Source organism: Saccopteryx leptura, chromosome 6, assembly GCF_036850995.1.
Source record: "Saccopteryx leptura isolate mSacLep1 chromosome 6, mSacLep1_pri_phased_curated, whole genome shotgun sequence".
Classification (NCBI taxonomy): domain Eukaryota; kingdom Metazoa; phylum Chordata; class Mammalia; order Chiroptera; family Emballonuridae; genus Saccopteryx; species Saccopteryx leptura.
This window is the reverse complement of record NC_089508.1, coordinates 130,083,730-130,100,130: the sequence shown is the minus strand read 5'-3', so window position 1 is coordinate 130,100,130 and position 16,401 is coordinate 130,083,730. Positions and strand designations below refer to the sequence as shown.

The window sequence follows — 16,401 nt, the reverse complement described above, 5'->3', positions numbered from 1 at the left end:
AAGCTGCCCGCACTCTGGGCTGGGAGAACTGGTGAGAGTGAGGGAGGAGCTGCTGGACACTGCCTGGCTTTGGTCTTCTGCCCTGCACAACCTCTGCCCTGTCAGGTGAGAAAAGCCAGGCTGTAGGCTAACTGAGATGTGAAAAGACAGGTGCTCTCTGATTTAGAAGGGAATAAGAAAGAAGAAATGAGGGCAGTACAAGCTTCACAGGTAAAAAAATATATAAACAGTGCTACCTTGAGATTTGAGCAGACCAACATATGATTTTTTTTTTTAATATATGAGCTGCGATTCGGTCCGTATTTTTGTTTTGTGAGATCTGAGCAAAATTCTGAGATACGAGTCGTGATTTGGGAAACTGCCGCTAGTTGGCGCATTGGTGCACGGGTCCAGTATCGGCAGCACAACACCAGCATCTCGTCTTTCTCACGTGTTACCCACAGAATCAAGAAAAGTCTCATGTGCTGTACTCATTCTTGCATCACTTTTGCTTTTTTTACTAACTTTTTTTGTGTGCCATCATGGGGTCGAAGAAAGTGAGTGTAAAGGACAGTGGTGAGAAGAAGAAGAGAATGATGTCGATAGAAGAAAGGCAAGAAATAACAGAAAAACATGAGCATGGTGTACGAGTGATTGAACTGGCCAGGCTGTACGATTGCAATACATCTACAATTTGTACCATCCTTAAACAAAAGGATGCCATCAAAAGCGCAAATCCAGTGAAAGGAACTACAATTCTGTCCCAATTAAGGACAAATACCCAAGAAGAAATGGAGAAGCTTCTGCTGGTGTGAGTGAAGGAGAAAGAGCTGGCAGGAGATACAGTGACAGAGACTGTAATATGCAAAACAGCATGTATTATTTATGGCGACTTGAAGAAGAACCATAAACCTCAAAAGAAGCAGCAGAAGATACGTTTAAGGTAAGTCACGGCTGGTTTGAAATTTCAAGAAGAGATCTGGCATCCACTCGGTGGTGAGGCATGGTGAAGCTGTGAGTGCTGATGTTAAGGAAGCTGAGGAGTACATTGCACGTTTTGCTGTGCTTATCGCAAAGGAAGGCTACATCCCCCAACAAGTGTTCAACTGTGACGAAACAGGATTGTTTTGGGAAAAAATGCCCCAGAGAACTTTCTTTCATCACTACAGAGGAGAAGAAACTGCCAGGCATAAACCCACGAAGGACCGCCTGACCCTTGCATTGTGTGCAAATGCTAGTGGTGACTGTAAAGTAAAGCCACTGCTAGTGTATCATTCTGAAAATCCTCGAGCCTTTAAGACTCACAAGATTCTTAAAGAAAAACTGCAGATTATGTGGCGCACCAATGCTAGGGCATGGGTTACGCAGCAGTTTTTTATTGAATGGGTAAATCTCGTCTACGGTCCTGCAGTGAAAAAATATTTTCAAGAAAATAAACTCCCAATGAAAGCATTACTAATCCTTAAAAATGCTCCAGCCCACCCACCTGGTCTTGAAGATGACATTCTCGATGAGTTCAAATTCGTCAAAGTCCTCTACCTCCCACCCAACACGACTTCAATCTTGCAACCTATGGATCAGCAGGTCATTTCCAACTTTAGAAAGCTTTACACAAAGCACTTGTTCCGCCACTGTTCGGAGGTGACTAAGAATACAAATCTAACCCTTCAAGAGTTTTGGAAAGATCACTACAACATCATGATATGTTTACACATTATTGAGTTGGCATGGCAAGAGGTTACAAGAACCTTGAACTCGGCATGGAAAAAATTATGGCCTGCAGACAGGAACTTTGAAGGATTCGAACCAGACACAGAGACTGAGGTAGAAGTGTTGGAGGAGATTGTGTCCCTCGGAAAGTTGATGGGTCTGGATGTAGATGAGGGTGAGGTAAATGAGCTTATCGAGGAACATGAGGAGGAACTCTCAACTGAGGAGTTGAAGGAGCTACAGATGATGCAACATACGGAGCTTCTGCAAGAGATTAGTAGTGAGGAGAAGGTCGAGTTGGAGGAAGTGATTTCCACAAGTGAAATTAAAAACATGCTGGCAATGTGGGAGAAGCTTTCAAGTTTCATTGAAAAGAAACAGCCAGAAAAAGTTTCAACTGGTCGTGCTTCAGCACTTCTGAATGACAATTGTTTGTCACATTTCCATAACATTTTAAAAGGCAGGCAGAAGCAAACCTCTTTAGATAGATTTTTATTCAAAAGTCCTGCAAGTGAAAGTGCCGAAAGTGCAGCCAAGAAGGCAAAAAAGGTGATGATTAAATGAAAAATATGTAATGTTAAGCTTAAGTTTAAAGTTAAGAAAGTGTATTTTTTTACAATTAAGTTTTTGTGGTTTCATTTTAAGTAAAGAAAGTGCAGTTTTAGTTTACATTTAGTGTTAAGAAAGTGCAGTTTTAGTTGATGTGTCTACAGTGCCTGCATCCCTTTCTCCCTCCCTCCTCCTCTGCAATTCACCTCCGTTAGCTGCACTTGTTTGTCTCCAAGATAAGAATACAGTACTAAATAACATTTTTTATTTCATATATTTTGTTATGCATTGGTAAAGTATACATGTGTGTTTCTTAATGAAAAACATGTCTTTTTTCATAATTTATGATGGTTTGGGGATGTTTCACAGGGCTGGAACGGATTAAATCTATTTCAGTTAATTTAAATGACAGAAATTTATTTGGTATCCGAGTTGACTGACTTGGTATCTCGGTTACAGAACGAATTACACTCGTATCTCAAGGTACCACTGTATAAAGAAGAGAAAGAGGGGTAAAAAGAAGATAGAAAGGAATAAGAAATAAGGAAACAGTCAATTATTCTGAGAGAACAACACTGAAATGTTTATAGAAACATAATCAGAGGAAGCATTAATGTCATTTGTTAGCACTCTCCACCATTTCTGGAGCCCTTATTGTCTTCCATGACTTGTACACTTGTTAGAGGGTATTATTTTTCCAATCACTCTTACAGAAAACAGTAAACAATCCATTCTGTAAAAGATTTATAACTTAAGACTTTTAAAAGGGAAAATGTACTTCTGAATTAATGAAAGTCTGATACTTTAAAGAAGATGTATTTTCAAGGGTCTATGAGTTCTTCAAAAGAGCTTCAACACTGAACTGTAAACTAAATTTAGACCCAAAATAGATGAATATAAACATATGCTGGATCCCTGCAATGGCTACTTACTAACTAAGCACAGCAACAGGATCTGCAACATGATTATAAATGCAGATACATTTGCTCTTCTAACCTTAGCTGGCACTGAGTGCAATGCTTTAATTGTGGGGAATAATGAGAAAAGCAGGGGACAGACTGTAGTTTTTAATCAGTTAAGAGGACTATATAAATTACTAAAGTTTAAAAAGTAGTGCTTAAAAACAATTATTTTCTTATATCAGGTAAGGATTCCTCCTGTGATATTACTTACTAATTTGCTAAGCATCTGTTAAATGAGTATAATAATCATCTATGGCACAGAGCTATTATTAAAATGAATTAATTTAAACTATATAGGGATTACACTAAATCCATAGAAGGCCTTGTGTAGTATGAACATTGTAACAATATTCATTCTAATCCAGGGAACACACAGTACCTTTCCAATTTTTTGTATCTTCTCCAATTCTTTCATCAAAGTCTTACAGTTTTCAATGTACAAACTTTTCACTTCCTTGGTTAAATTGATTCCTAAATATTTTATTGTTTTTTGTGCTATTATAAATGGGAATGTTTTCTTTATTTCTTTTTCAGATATTTTGGTGTTAGTGTACAGAAATGAAACTGATTTCTGTATATTGTTTTTACACCCTGCAAATTTACTGACTTCATTGATTCATTCCAACAGTTTTCTTGGTTGAGTCTTTAGGATGTTCTATACATGAGATCATGTCATCCACAAATAATTTTTACCTTTTACTTTCTGATTCAATGCAACACCTATTAAAATTCCAATGGCATTTTTCATAGAAATAGAAAAAACAATCATAAAATTTCTATTGAACTACAAAAGACCCCAAATAGCCAAAATAACTGTGAGAAGGGGGGGGGGGGAGCTGGAGGTATCACATTTCCTAATCTCAAACTGTACTACAAAGCTAGCTCTAAGACACAGGGAGCTAAGGTTTTACTATATCTGTACATAGGCATTCATCTAACTCTTCTGTTTTAGCATGTGACTGGATAATGATGGGATGGGGAGATGAGGAAATGGGGAACAAGAGAAAAAAGAGATGAAAATGGAGACTGAGAAGGAAAGGGAACCCATACTACACAAAAAGCGGGAGGAGAGTCACAAGTGTGAGAGCAGAGGCCCTGCAGATGAGCCGAGACATTCAGAAACAGGACAGCTCTTCTTCAATTCCCCTCTTGCTCCCTCTGTTCTGACGTCAGAAGGATGTGTGCACTCTTAGGTCCTTGCTGAATGCCAATGAAGTAATCCTACACGTAGACTTTATACAACACAATTCAGTCAAAAGGATTTTAATTAGTGTCATTCCCTACAATTTTAACATTTAAAGATGAACAGTCTTGCTAAGAGCCAGATGGTGACACATGCTAGTTAATCACTCAATGAATGAGCACACAGAAATGAATGCAACTGTGAGATGTGTTGCTGATGGTCTGTCCTGAGGAACCCTCCTGTTCCACGAGCGCCCACGGAACGTGCAGATTCACTGTGCAACACACACTCAATTATCTATAGTGGCAATACCATCATTCATGCACCTTCCTCTACATCACTCAATATTTTATGCTAAGAAACCTGCGAGCCTTGCTATTCCACTATAATCAGTCTAAATCTTGTAAGTAAGGGTCAGCTAAATACTGCATTTACATTTTCCTACTTAAGAGCAGATTTTACAAACTCATTAAGGCTCTTGGTCCCTGGCTGGGTGGCTCAGTTAGTTAGAGCGTCGTCCCAATACACTAAGGCTGTGGTTGGACCCCTGATCAGGGCACGTACAAGAATCAACCAATGAGTGCATACATAAGTGAAACAACAAATCAAGGTTTCTCTCTCTCTAAATTAATTTAAAAATCTAAAATACTGGTCCTGGCTGATTGGCTCAGTGGTAGAGCGTTGGCCCGGCATGTAGATGTCCCAGGTTCAATTCCCAACCAGAGCACACAGGCGCCCATCTGCTTCTCCACACTTCCCCCTCTTCTTTCTCTCTGTCTTTCCCTTCCCCTCCTAGCCAAGCCTCCACTGGAGCAAAGTTGGACCGGGTACTGGGGACGGCTCCATGGCCTCTGCCTCAGGTACTAGAATGGCTCCTGTTGCAATGGAGCAATGCCCCAGGGGAGGCAGAGCATCACTTCCTAGTGGGCATGCCAGGTGGATCCCAGTCAGGCGCAGGATTTTCTTTCTGCCTCCCGCTTCTCACTTCAGAAAAATATAAAAACAAAACAAAACCACAAAATATTAAAATACTCATGAAAGTCATTTTGTTAAATGAAGGGCAGATGAAATGAAGCTCTTGTCCCAACTTTCCACCTCCCCCATTCTGTCTGTCAGACCTTAGCACTATGAGTTCAAGGATAAAAAGTGCCAGTGGAACCCTGCATACCAGCCTGCTATGCACTGGAGAGAATACACTCTATTGCCAGGTCTCAAAATATGAGTAGATACACTTTTTGACAGAGAATGAAATCCCAGAAACCATTTGTTTTCTTAGATCCTCATATCACTCTTACAGAAGTTCCAAATATATTCTAATTGCCGCACTCTCTCTAGATTTACTTAGGAAGACTTGTTTCTGGTTTGTTGATGGCCTAAAAACCAAGTAGCTTATTTAGGTAAGGGAGCAACACGGTGCAGGAGAAACCTGGACTCTGGAGAAGAGAGGAGCACCATAAGTAGTGTGTGTTACCTGGGGCACAGCAGGCACTGACAAATGTTAGTTTCCTTGAGATAATAACAAGCTGAAGGGACATTTTTGTTTGCTCATTAAAAAGTCAATGTGAAAGGAAACCTAACTGAAATCTAAATATAATTATCTTTGGAGAATTTAGAAATTATGGTAGAAAATGTGTTTTTTGAGGGTACCTTTAAAATTAAAGACAATATACCTCACCTTCCAAAATAAGTCCAGAAGACAGAATTTCAAGAAATCTGTGCTTATTTAGGATATACGGCCATGGTTATTGCTTAAAATCGTAATATTACTCAAAAGCATTCTTAGGGGAGTGTAAACCAATAATAGAAACAATAGATTATCTGAAGACAAAATCTGTAGTTATAAACTAGAAAAGCCTCACTAAATGGCAAAGCCCATTAAAAATTTAATTACTTTCTCTGGGCTCTTGACTTTAAAAAAAAAGAGGTGGAATTGCCTGACCAGGTGGTGGTGCAGTGGATAGAGCATCGGACTGGGATGCAGAGGACCCAGGTTGGAGACCCCGAGGTCGCCAACTTGAGCACGGGCTCATCTGGTTTGAGCAAAAGCTCACCAACTTGAGCCCAAGGTCACTGGCTCCAGCAAGGGGTTACTCGGTCTGCTGAAGGCCCGCAGTCAAGGCACATATGAGAAAGCAATCAATGAACAACTAAGGTATTACAATGCACAACGTAAAACTAATGATTGATGCTTCTCATCTCTCTCCGTTCCTGTCTGTCCCTGTCTATCCCTCTCTCTGACTCACTGTCTCTGTAAAAAATAAATAAATAAAATTAAAAAAAAAAAGAGGTGGAATTAATTATTCAAGTAGAATTAAATTAATCTGGACATAGTTAAAAGTAAAAAATAACAAGTATTTTCATCAAGATGTTTCTGTGTAATAATTCAATGATTCAATTTTTAAAAAAATTTCTACTATTTTGGTTTAATAATTTTGGGGATATTTCTATTATTTTTCAAATTTTTAGACCCACTTTATTTCCCCTTAAATAAAAAATACTTTGGTAGAGTACTGAACCACACAAACAGGTTTTTCTGGAGAGAAAGCAATGAGTTATAACAGCCTGCGCAGACTAAGACAACTTCTGGGTGACTGAAAAAATAATCTATTGTCGCCTGACCTGTGGTGACGTAGTGGATAAAACATTGATTTGGAATGTAGAGGTCGTCAGTTCAAAACCCTGGGCTTGCCTGGTCAAGGCACATATGGGAGTTGATGCTTCCTGCTCCTCCCCCTTCTCTCTCTCTCTCTTCTCTAAAATAAATAAATACAATCTCTTTAAAAAAATAAATAAATAAACATAACCTATTGTCAAATCAGGAAAAGCACAGTTGGGCAATCCTCACCAGCACAGGCAGAAAGACAGAAGACAAGATGCTCTCTAACACAAGGTTGTGGAAAGGGCATAGCACTACTTTTGTTTTAGAGGGAGCTAGAAGTATGGAAAACTTCCATAGCTAACAGTAAAATAATCTGAGTTTATACACATGCATTTTTTTGGTTTTGGATTTAAAATTTTACATGGGTTCTGTTTTCCAAAAGGGTACTGTCTGACTGACTGATGGGGCAGGGGGGAGACCTCCCTTCAACAGCAGGGACTGTGACAAAGGAGCCTGACAGTGCCATGGACACATGACGCAGGGGTGACAGGATTTCCACAAAGAGCATTATGTTCTCTGTTTCCCGATGTCTTCAATTTTCCTTTCAGAACTGCCCCTGTGCTCTTCTCAGCTCCAGGCTCAGTGCAGCTTGGGACCCAGCTGGCTCTGTGCTATTCTGAAATAAGGCACAAGCCTCTGGGTACAGCTGTTCCCTGAGACTTTAAACAAAATTGGTGAAGAAAACCCAAGATTAAGCGACTCTGCTATGCATCTGCCCACAAATGCAATCTATTTTTCATCCTTATAGCTCTATTTGTTGGGCTACTACTACTTGTACTACCATGTATGGCATATCTCTAACTCATAATAACCAAGGGCAGCAATCACCATTATAATCAATGAGGGACTGAGGGACTGGCTGGACTAAGTTCCTTGACCCACGCCACACAGCTTGTAAGTAGTGAGCTGAGCTATGCCCCTAGCCCTGACTTAACTCAAAGTCCCACTCGAGTCCATTAGACCACACTGCCTCTATCTCCCACAAGCTCTCGCTGTTGTGTTACACTCTTCTCTGGTTTCTGGTCTTGGCACATCCACTCCACTCTGTGCTGGGCCACTCCCTTGGCTATAGCCACCAGCAGCTCTGGGGAAATAATGTCTCCATTTGTAGTATTGTTTTCATGGGACTTACACTGGCCAAAGCTTCTGCACAGGGTGACTATTATTAGACATTGTTAACTATAGTAGTATTAATCTCCATTTAATTACTCACATTAACTGCAAGACCTACAGATTCTAGGCAATCCAGTATAGAGGACAAACACAGTCCTTCCTTTCCAAGGGGGAAGTCAGACTGCTGAGTAACAGAAATCAAAGGAAAAACCCAAAAATGATGAATTATGGAACAGTTAAAGTCTAATGTGTGAATGAGTAAAAATACTTGATTTTGATAAGACAGTGTCACAGTAGAGCCCGAGCTCTACATTGATCAGGCGTTCCCGACTTCCCCGTGCAATGGGACACTCCTGCTTGTCAGCAGGGTTGGCAGCCTCTTTGAAACTACTCTTAAGGCAGCTATGAGGATTCTACTTATTGGTACTGAGACCAATTGCCACCAGAGGAAAGACACAACCAACACACAAGTTAGTTGCAAGAATCACACAGGCAGTTTATTCCTCACAAATCCTTACGGTGTACTTGGGTACAGCTTAATGGGGCCCTGTCAGTGTGCCCCTCTCAGCTGTCCTTGGTCAGAGCAGCGTGCAGACAATCTGTGCTCAATGTTGGAGTCTGGGCGACTAACTGCATCTGGGGGCCCCTTTGCTTTAGTACCTTTTTCTGGTGTATGCCTTCTAACAGGTGTTAATCTATGGGATTATCATATCAAGCCACTTTTTGGGAGTTCTGAGCAGGAAGCTTCTTTTTTATGTTAATCTATAGTTATCACATCAAGCCACTTTTTATCTATATATAACTTCACACACACACTAACTGGGCCCTTTGCAAAAGGCATATTTTTGCCTATCATATCAGTACACACTAGATTAGTTCCCACCCAGTGTGGCCTTATTCACTTGCCTTAATGACTTTTAATATACATATTATATCCTAACTTATTTCTATATATCTTCTATATTTTTCTACATTTCTATATATTTAATTACTATAACATTATATTACTGCAACAGACAGAAACATAGAACTGTGAGAACTAACCTAGTAATGAAAAACTGGATGGCCTTAAAAGAACAACTCAAGAGCAATTACTAAATAACATACGTCCATTACCACCTCCATGGCCACTGTATGTAGTAGCCATAACATGTGGGTTCTGTAAAGGGCTCCTTTTGTTAAAATAAATTTTTGAAGGATTACCTTCTTTCCATTGTTCCTATTTTCCACTAATCCTATAGTGCTGACTCAACCATTTCCTCACTGGCACAATAGAAAGAGTAAGTGTTGAAAAAAGTTCTATAAAAAGTAAGTACATTGAAAACTGATCTAAAAAACTTATATTCTAAGATAACTCTTTTATCTTTATTTTCAGTGTAAAATAAAAAATTCATTCGTGACATATCAGAGATGCTACAGAAGGTTCAAGATTTTCATAGACCTTCAACCATTGAGTAATACAAACAAAAAGAGATATTCAGAGTACCCGAGCAGTATCTGCATACATGTTATCCTCAGTTTCTTTCTTTATCCTTCAGGAAAGATGCTATCCTTTCAGAAAAGGCTATCAAATGAGCTAAGAGATAGCAAGGACAGTGAATAGTCCAATTTGAGTTGAATGCAAGTGTGATTATCTGAAGACATGAAAGAAATTTACCTGCATTAGCATCAAATGCCTAATACTGATACAAATGCTGTGAAAGTACAACCCAGTAGAAAGCTTTCGGTTCTGGGACTTAAAGGAGCACCCACCCGCCAGCTGAGTAATACAGAATTCAGGCAAAGCTGCAGACCCTGCCTCAGAGCTCTTCATCTGCTCAATGGACTAGTTGACAGGAACTAGTCCTCTTTTCTATGAGGTACAAAGATGCCCACATCCTAATCCTCAGAACCTGTAAAAACGTTACCCTATACAGTGTACACAAGGACTTTGCAGATGTGATTAAGTTAGGATCTATTGCGTATTTGATATGACTGCAAATTCACTTATTTCTGATTTAAATAAATGAAGCTCTTTTAATCCACTTCTGTATGGCAAAGATAAACAAAAAGTTGTTTTTAGAAGTAGTTTTGGTATAAGAATGAAGCTGTGTTGAGATGTCCCCGTCTCATCCGCTATCACTGATAAGCATGCAGCAGCACAGCTGCTGGGGGACCTGCTGGGGGCTGGTCCATAAGAACATGTGGAGCAGCAATTATGGCAAGGGGACCTTCAAATTCTAACAACTGTGAGCTGGTGAAACTGCTCAGGAGTATCAGTCTGTGCAGGGTGAGTCTTTGCTGAACTAAAAAAGCTCCATAGCTCTCAGAAGATCTCTGGGGCATGAGTTCCTGCTGCAGGAACAGCAGCTCTTTCACAAGCAGTGGGAAAGCCACGAGCAGCCCCCAGGAGGAGCCACCTTGCCCACCAACACCAGGCACCGTAATTCCTCGGCCATAGGGACTTTCATGTCTGTGCCTGGAGCTGGAAGTCAGCTCACTGTTGGTAAATCCCCTTTCCCAAGCACTGATTTGTAAAAAGTTCACCTGGAACTAAATTTGGACTTGACTCCTTTTATTTCCCCTTGCTTGGAACAATAGGATAATTAGCCTGTCATTGCACTGGAGTGTTTTATTTCCTCACTGGCTTAGTAACAGACATTATCCTCTATGCCACTGACTTGTGACATTCCCACTGTGAACCTGTGTCAAATAAATTGCTGGCAAAGACAAACTCAGTCTCTGAGTATAATTGCCCCCCACAACAGAATAGACTTTATAGGAAGAGGAGATTATTGGGTAAGTCCAAGGTAGCAACAAGGGTCCTTAAATGTGAAGGAGAGAGGGAGGAATTGAGTGTGAGTAATGTGGCTGAGAGACCTGACCAAATGTTGTGGGTCCTAAAGAAGGAAATGGACCTTAGGCAGAGAATGTAGGCGGCTTGCAGAAGCTGGAATGGGCAAGCAAAGAGCAGCCTCAGAAAGATGCAGCCTGGCCAACACTGGGCTCCAGGACACAGAGGGCGACTGCAGACGCCCGACTCCTGGAGCTGTCAGATGATAAACGTGTATGGTTTTAAACCACTACATCTGTGGTAGTTTCTTATAGCAGCAGCAGAAAGCTGACATCCTGGGCCCAATCTCAGCTCTGACATCCACCCGGGCTACGTGTCCTCGGGCCAGTTAATTATGTTCCTAAACTTCAGTTTCTTTATCTGTGAAATGGGTTTCATTCACCAACAGCGGCTCCTGGCTGTTAAAGATTTCAAATAGTGTAAGTGCTGTGTGCCACTGAGTAAGTAATAAAAAAGCTAGCCTTGGTCTTACTACCTTTTATTCTACACTAAGGCAACATATGAAACTCAGAGTTTCTACACACACAAAAAGTGTGAGCCAAAGTTCTATCACTACAGTTCCTGGTAAAATATCAATGTAAAGTGAAGGGTTTGGTCTCATAGACTGTAAGGCTGAAGTTCTTTTAGATTTCAAAGCTCCCAAAGGGAAGAAGCAATATGTGTATAATTCGTTTTAAACCCAGGTCACACGACCAGTATAAAGTCAAGATTCTATAGCACTGTTTAACCTTCAGGAAAAGATGCCTTTTATACCAGCAAACTTTTGATGACCAAAGTTAATAAAATTTAAGATAGGAAGAGTCTCACCATTTTATTTTAGTATTAAAAAGAAAGTATCACAAGGAAGGTAAATAATGTTTTGTTACCAGTACTCAGTTCATGTCAAAGGTGGATCAGTGCTATTTTTGTTATGATATAGGTTAGCGAACTATGGCCCATGAGTCAAATCTGGTCTGCCCCGTTTTGTTTTGTTTTTGTAAATAAAGGCACCCCCTCACTTACATGTCGTCTCTCTGTTTCCCTGCTCTAATTGCAGAGCCACGCAGTTGCAACAGAGAACAGCCTGCAAAGCCCAGACAGTTATGGCCTGGCTTTTATCCAGGAGGTGCCCACCCAATGCCGTGTGGGCATTGCTTCTCAAGGCATGGAGCTTAATTTCTCTCTAAAATGCTTGAATACACTACATTTTTTAAATGACCTTTCAGCAAAATGTTGGGACTGTTACACACATACAGGAATACTATGGTTTAATGTACCGTCTAATTTGGATGCAATTCTGTGTAGTGCAGGCTCTGTGGCTCCCCTAAGACTCCACAGGGGTGAGTTCACTTCTGGCTAAATGGTGTCAATGTAATAACAGCAAAATGACTCATCTCAGCAGGCACATGCCAAGCAAAATAATATAATAACTTACTACTGCTGTAATCATTATTCACTAGGAACTAATGTAAACATATTTGATAATTTGTATTAAAAACTGACAATTATGAAAATTATCTAAAAGTTTCATTTCATTGATATTGATTATCTAATTCTAATAGGATTATAAACCTTTTATAAGACTCATACCCATATGTTCTTATGATCTAGTGTGGGGAAAGGAACTACTAAATTATTGGGGGTGAAGATTGCCAGGAACTAAACTATATAACCATTAAATTTTCAAAATAAACATATGAAGAAATAATTCTTGTTTCCATTTTTACAGCTGAAGAAACAGACTCAGGGCAAGTGAGCATCCATCCAAGGTTACATCGCCAGAGCTTTGAGGGGACTGACCTGGGACCTCAGCCCAGCCTCTCAGTCTCTCAGATTCTCCTTGCATCACTCCTACTTTTTACAAAGTCTTCCGATCAATTATCCCTCATGTCTTTAGATACAACTGTGTGTCTCAGCTGCCTGTTCTTTGGATAAAAGGTTTTGAGAAAACTAGCTTCACCTTCAGTCAGGTACTTTCCATGGGGAAGTGAACTATCCTTAAGATTTAGCAAAAAGGTAAATTGGGCTCCTAAATTTTGACAAATAAATGTCAACTTTGCCATTTAAACAATTCTGTTACCTAAAGTATATGGCTCTCCCCTGGACTCAACAATACAGGATATAGACATTTCAGAATCTCATGGAAGAATGTGGTAGAATTGATTAAATTTAGTTTATTCTAGAAATCTGCTTGCTACTATTTGACAAAGGCTAAACAGAAGATATTTTAGTCACATGTTCCCTTCACTAAATTCTATACTTGCATGTACATCATCTATAAGCTACAAACCAGGATAATATCCTAAAAGTTCTATGAAAAAGTCATCAATAAAATCAGATTTAAATGTTATACACCTGGCTTTTTTTTTTTTTTTTAAATTGGTTTCATGCATACAGATTGAGAGCAAATACATTTATTTATTTATTTATTTATTTATTTTTACAGAAACAGAGAGAGAATCAGAGAGAGGGATAGATAGGGACAGACAGATAGGAATGGAGAGAGATGAGAAGCATCAATCATTAGTTCTTTGTTGCAACACCTTAGTTGTTCATTGATTGCTTTCTCATATGTGCCTTGACCACGGGCCTTCAGCAGACTGAATAACCCCTTGCTTGAGCCAGTGACCTTGGGTCCAAGCTGGTGAGCTTTTTGCTCAAGCCAGATGAGCCCGCGCTGAAGCTGGTGACCTCGGGGTCTCGAACCTGGGTCCTTCCGCATCCCAGTCCGATGCTCTATCCATTGCGCCACCGCCTGGTTAGGCTACACCTGGCTTTTTATAAAAAGTGATATGACAAACATCTTATCAAAGAACATTTCTAGCTCTTTTGCAAAACCCCAGACTGAGTTATTTGAATTGTTTAATACACCCACATCCCTTACTAACAGTCCATGTAACATCTCCTAGAGTTCAACATCAGGAAAGATAATTTTTTCCATTTATCAGCAATGAGGAATTTTTAAAAGGAACATGTAAGCCTGGAATTTGGGGGGGGGGGGATAATTCTTTCATTAGATAAAGGAAATTGTGATGGATCACAATTGCCTATGATGAATGTATTTACAAAGTAGTACATCTATAGTCAGAAAAGACAAATCAAATTAACTGAAAACTTCATTAAATGGAATAATGTTCTATCCACCACTTTTGAGAAAAGGAAATAAATAATAAGATATGCAAAAAACAGACTTTGGAGAATCCAAGATAAAAATTAGAAATGGTCCCTGCATCCAAAGAAATTAACCTAGTAGAGGAGTTTAAATGTAAAAATAAAATGACAAAACAGAAAATGATAAGGAGCATTTTAAGATTTACAAGACAGAGTTCTAGGAGTTCAGAGAAATGAAGCATTGCTTCAACAGACAAAAGGAAGGTTTTAAAAATCGGTGGCATTATTAACCTGGAGCTAAAAAGATAGGATTTCTTTCTTTTTTTTTTTTATAAGGGCAATGTTTAGAAAAATAAAATCCACCAATTTTAAGTATAGAGTAGAATATTCCCTCACTCAAAAACATTCCCTTGTGCCCCTTTGCAGTTGGATCCTTTCCTTCCAACTCCTGGTACTAACAACTTGCTTTTAGTCACTATAGATATTCCTTTTCCAGAATTTCGTATCTTTGGAATCATACGGTATGTAGTCTTTAATGACTTCACTCACTGAGCATAATGATTTTGAGATTTATACATGTTATTCTGTGCCATATGATTTCATTCACTTTTTATTTTCTGACTTATGAATTATTTCAAGTGTGTTATTTGAGGGATTTTTCAGATATCTTTCTGTGCTGATTTCTAGTTTAATTACCTATGGTCAGAGACATACTTCATATGAATTTCAGTCATTTTAAATTTGTTTCTTTGATGGCTCAGAATATGATCTGTGTTGATGGATTTTCCATGTGTACTTGAAAAGTGTTAAGTCAAAGTGCTTAATGGTGTTGTTCAGGTCTACTATATCCTTGCTGAATTTTGTTTGCATGTTCTATCAATTACCGAGAGTGGAGTTTCCAAGTAAAACTGCAGATTTCTCTATTTCTCCTTGAAGTCTGACAGTGGCAAAACAGGACCAGGTGTTAGACCAGTAGTCAGACTGGACCTTGGTTCACCAACCTTGGTACTCAAGTTCTGGCTAAGAAAAATTCAGAGCTAAGACTCAAAGTGTAAGATAAAGTTCATTTAGAAAGTTACAAAGGTAGAAGAAATGGGCTCAGGAAACAAGTTACAGAGGAAAAACAAGGGTCTCTGGAGCTTAGGAGAAAGAGAGAGAAGCAAAGAAAGTGGGGGTAGAGTAGGGTGGGGGTGGTGAAAGGCACCAGTGTGCTCAACAGAGAAGTACTACTATATTTTGTTCCTTTTTATTAGTAGTAGGATTCTATAAAACAGATATACTAGAACTTCTTTAGTCACTCAGCAGTTTTTGGTTATTATTATAAAGAATGCTGTTAGTAACATTTGGACACATTTCTAGGTGGTTTTCATTATGCTTGGGTTAATATCTTTTTTTAAAATTTATTTACCTAGAGACAGGGAGGCAGAGACACAGACTCCCACATGTGCCTGGACTGGGATCTACCTGGCAAGACCACTACTGGGCGATGCTCTGCCCATCTAAGGCCATTACTCCATTGCTCGGCAATCGAGCTATTTTAGCACCTGAGGCAAGGCCAGGGAGCCCTCCTCAGCACTCGGGGCCAACCTGCTTGAACTATTCAAGGCATGGCTGCAGGAGGTAGAGAGAAAGAGAGAGTGAGAGAGAATGGGGAGGGGGAGTGGTTGAAAGCAGATGGTCACTTCTCCTGTGTGCTCTGACTGGGAATTGAACCTGGGACTTACTTCCACATGCTGGGCTGACGCTTTACCACTGAGCCAACCAGCCAGGGCCAGGATAATATCTTTAAGTGGAATTGCTAGGTATAATGGTGAATGTATGTTTACTTTATATGCTACTGCCTATGGTTTTCTAAAGAAAACACATATCTGCACTCTCACTGGCAAGGTCAGAAAATTCCAGTTGCTGCACAGCCTCAGCAACATTGGGCAATGTTTGGTCTCGTTCTTTCTTAACAAGTAGTGTCCAGCACCTCTCCGTGCACTTACTAATCAATCATGTATTGTCGGGAGCTGATCCACTAATGCTGGCTAACAAGGTCACAGCAGGAGAAGATCCACAACTGCTGATTGACAAAGTCACAGCAAAAGAAGACCGATGGCTACTGGTTGATAGAGTTACCGCAGTGAAGACCAACGGCTGCGGGTTGACAAAGTCACCGCAAAGGAAAGGCACAATGATACTTCCCCCTTTGACCTTTTGAATTAATCTGGCCTTATATCCCCCCTTTTTCTGGGTGTGTGCTATTATTTATGGCACAGGGATAATAGTACCATGCTTTCCCTGTAGATTTGTAGTAATTTCTTTGGAAATGAGACAGAAG

The 16,401-nt window shown here is 39.8% G+C and overlaps 1 protein-coding gene across 9 annotated transcripts in view; it reads right to left on the bottom strand.

The window, feature by feature from the left end:
- The window catches only part of PEAK1 (pseudopodium enriched atypical kinase 1), a 264,660-nt gene that overhangs the window by 102,414 nt on the left and 145,845 nt on the right, over positions 1-16,401 (bottom strand). The gene's annotated exons all lie outside the window — the stretch shown is intronic.